The 3,281-nt window shown below is 48.3% G+C and overlaps 1 non-coding gene across 1 annotated transcript; it reads right to left on the bottom strand.

Annotated features, from left to right (window-relative positions):
* Positions 1–948: 948 nt before the first annotated feature.
* LOC137362864 (U1 spliceosomal RNA) lies at positions 949–1,113 on the bottom strand. Its single transcript, XR_010972695.1, has one exon. It is a non-coding gene; the product is annotated as a U1 spliceosomal RNA (small nuclear RNA).
* Positions 1,114–3,281: the final 2,168 nt, after the last annotated feature.

A 3,281-nucleotide genomic window follows, 5' to 3' on the forward strand; every position in this document is an offset into this window, starting at 1 on the left:
CCCATCGGGCTGTATACCCCAAATATGATTTTGCTGTAAAATGTACATGGCAGGTAAAATGGAATGGAAGGGTTGTGAGGCAACTCACTCCACTATTAAGGAAAACTGATTTCTTCCACACTTTTTGGAATGTCATAGAGTCATGGAGAGATACAGCACTAAAACAGGCCCTTCGGCCCACCGAGTCTGTGCTGACCACCAACCACCCATTTACACTAATCCTACATTAATCCCATATTCGCTACCACATCCCCACCTTCCCTCAATTCTCCTACCACCGACCTACACTCGGGGCAATTTACAATGGCCAATTTACCTATCAACCTGCAAGTATTTGGCTGTGGAGGAAACCAGAGGGCCCGGCGAAAACCCACGCGATCACAGGGAGAACTTGCAAACTCCTCACAGGCAGTACCCAGAACCGAACCCGGGTCGCTGGAGCTGTGAGGCCGCAGTGACTTTTTCCAGATTTTTATGAATAAAGTATATTTTGGAAAAACAAAATTCTTAATGAAGTAGGCGCAGTCGATGGGTGCAACTCCTTCTCTATCTTTCACCGCCACCCTAACGGTGTTACGCACCCCCTGGCCTGGAGCTCTGGTGTTGGTTGCAGCCATTTTTACTTGACGCTTTCCTGGGACAAGTACTAAATCCTCAACTGACAGGGAAACCACCACCACGATAGATCTACAATCCAAAAGGGCGGAATGCCCTAAATACGGTGCTGAAACCACCTCCCACCCCCAACAAAACACAAAAACAGCACCTGCATTATCAAACGCCACTGATCACGGTCTCTCCCCTGCCAGCTAAGTCCAAGCATTGAGGTGGAGAAGTGCGTACTTGGAGCTGCGAAGAAACGAGCACGAGTGTTTATAGCAAAAAATATTTGGGAGCAGAAACACTGTCCAGCAACAGCTAGTAAATTCTATTTTTGATTCAGATAATCAGGGGTGAGCGCAAAAGCAGACCCCCAACTATCACAAATTCTGCAGTTGAGTATCCCACATTTGAAGACATCACAGGCATCGGCAAACCCACAGTACAATAGGTTAGCCTCATCCTGGGGGAACTTTTTTTTTTATTTTCAAAATATACTTTATTCATAAAAATCTGTAAAAATTACATTGCCAAACAGTTTCAAACAGCACCAAAAAATACAAACAGTGCAAAGGTGATCAGTTTCCTTCTATACTATCATGAGTTTCTTCACAACCCTTCCATTTCACTATTGTTATGCCAATTACAGTTTCACATTTACAGCAAAAGAAAATATCAACAAAACAGTTCGAGGAGTTTCCCATGGATCCAACCCCTCAGTTCAGCTTGGTGGGAGGAACCTTACTTTTTTTTTTCCAAAATCTACTTTATTCATAAAAATCTGTAAAAATTACATTGCCAAACAGTTTCCAAACAGCACCAAAAAATACAAACATTGCAAGGGAGATCAGTTTCCTTCAATACTGTCATGAGTTTCTTCCCAACCCTTCTGTTTCACAATTGTCATGTCAATTACAGCTTTACATTTACAGCAATTGAGAATATTAACGATACAGTTCGAGGGGTTTCCCATTGATCCAGCCCCTCAATCCAACTTGGTGGGGGAATCTTACACTGTGGTCTTTCCCCATTGAGCCTTTGCTGCGGCTGCCCCAAGCTTTAGTGCGTCCCTCAGCACGTAGTCCTGGACCTTGGAATGTGCCAGTCTGCAACATTCGGTGGTGGACAACTCTTTGCACTGGAAGACCAGCAAGTTTCGGGCAGACCAAAGGGCGTCTTTCACCGAATTGATAGTCCTCCAGCAGCAGTTGATGTTTGTCTCGGTGTGCGTCCCTGGGAACAGCCCGTAGAGCACAGACTCCTGTGTTACAGAGCTGCTTGGGATGAACCTTGACAAAAACCGCTGCATCTCTTTCAACACCTGCTTTGCAAAGGCACATTCCAGGAGGAGGTGGGCGACCGTCTCTTCCCCACCACAGCCAACACGGGGGCATTGTGCGGAGGGGCGAGACTTCGGGTGTGCATGAACGATCTGACGGGGAGGGCTCTTCTCACCACCAGCCAAGCTACATCTTGGTGCTTGTTTGAAAGTTCTGGTGATGAGGCATTCCGCCAAATGACTTTGACGGTCTGCTCGGGGAACCATCCGACATGATCCACCGTTTCCTTTTCCCGTAGGGCCTTGAGGACATTCCGTGCAGACCACTGCCTGATGGATCGGTGGTCAAAAGTGTTTTCCCGCAGAAACTGCTCCACGAAGGATAGGTGGTACGGCACCGCCCAACTGCATGGAGCGTTCCGCGGCAATGTGACCAGGCCCATCCTTCGCAACACCGGGGACAGATAGAACCTCAGCACGTAGTGACACTTGGAGTTTGCGTACTGGGGATCTACACACAGCTTGATGCAGCTGCACACGAAGGCAGTCATCAGGATGAGGGCCACGTTGGGTACATTTTTCCCGCCCTTGTCCAGAGATTTGAACATCGTGTCCCTCCGGACCCGGTCCATTTCCCTGCTGCTGGAGGACCATCAATTTGGTGATAGACACTCTTTGGTCTGCACGAAATCTGCTGGTCTTGCAGCGCAAAAAGTTGTCCACGACCGAGTTTTGTAGACTGGCACATTCCAAGGTCCAGGACTACATGCTGAGGGACGCACTTTTATTAAGGTTGTTAAGATAAAGGTTCTTTCTCTTCAAAGGTGATCAGAGGGCGAGAGAGAGACAGAGAGAAATGTCCCGACTCCAGAAAAGAATGCAAAATCTGCTCTGGCTGCAGTCGAGGTCAAGGAGGACTTCCAAGAGGTGAAGAACCAGCAGGCCTCGCTCTTTGCCACGGAGGCCTCCAAGATCATCTTCCGGTCCAGAGTCCTCTCCATTGAGCAGGATGAGACGTGCTCACGTTTCTTCTTCCAAAATGTACACAGAGAGAGCTCTGTTATCAGCAGCTTGAAGGAACAGGATGGCTCAGTAACGTCTTTGCAATCCAACACAGCGGCACAGTGGTTAGCACCACAGCCTCGCAGCTGCAGTGACCCGGGTTCAATTCTGGAGACTGTCTGTGTGGAGTTTGCAAGTTCTCCCTGTGTCTGCGTGGGTTTTCTCCGGGTGCTCCGGTTTCCTGCCAAAAGACTTGCAGGTTGGTAGATAAATTGGCCATTATAAATTGCCCCGAGTATAGGTCGGTGGTAGGGAAATGTAGGAACAGGTGAGGATATGGTAGGAATATGGGATGAGTATAAATGGGTGGTTGATGGTCGGCACAGACTCGGTGGGCCGA

This window comes from Heterodontus francisci, unplaced genomic scaffold, assembly GCF_036365525.1.
Source record: "Heterodontus francisci isolate sHetFra1 unplaced genomic scaffold, sHetFra1.hap1 HAP1_SCAFFOLD_278, whole genome shotgun sequence".
Taxonomy (NCBI): domain Eukaryota; kingdom Metazoa; phylum Chordata; class Chondrichthyes; order Heterodontiformes; family Heterodontidae; genus Heterodontus; species Heterodontus francisci.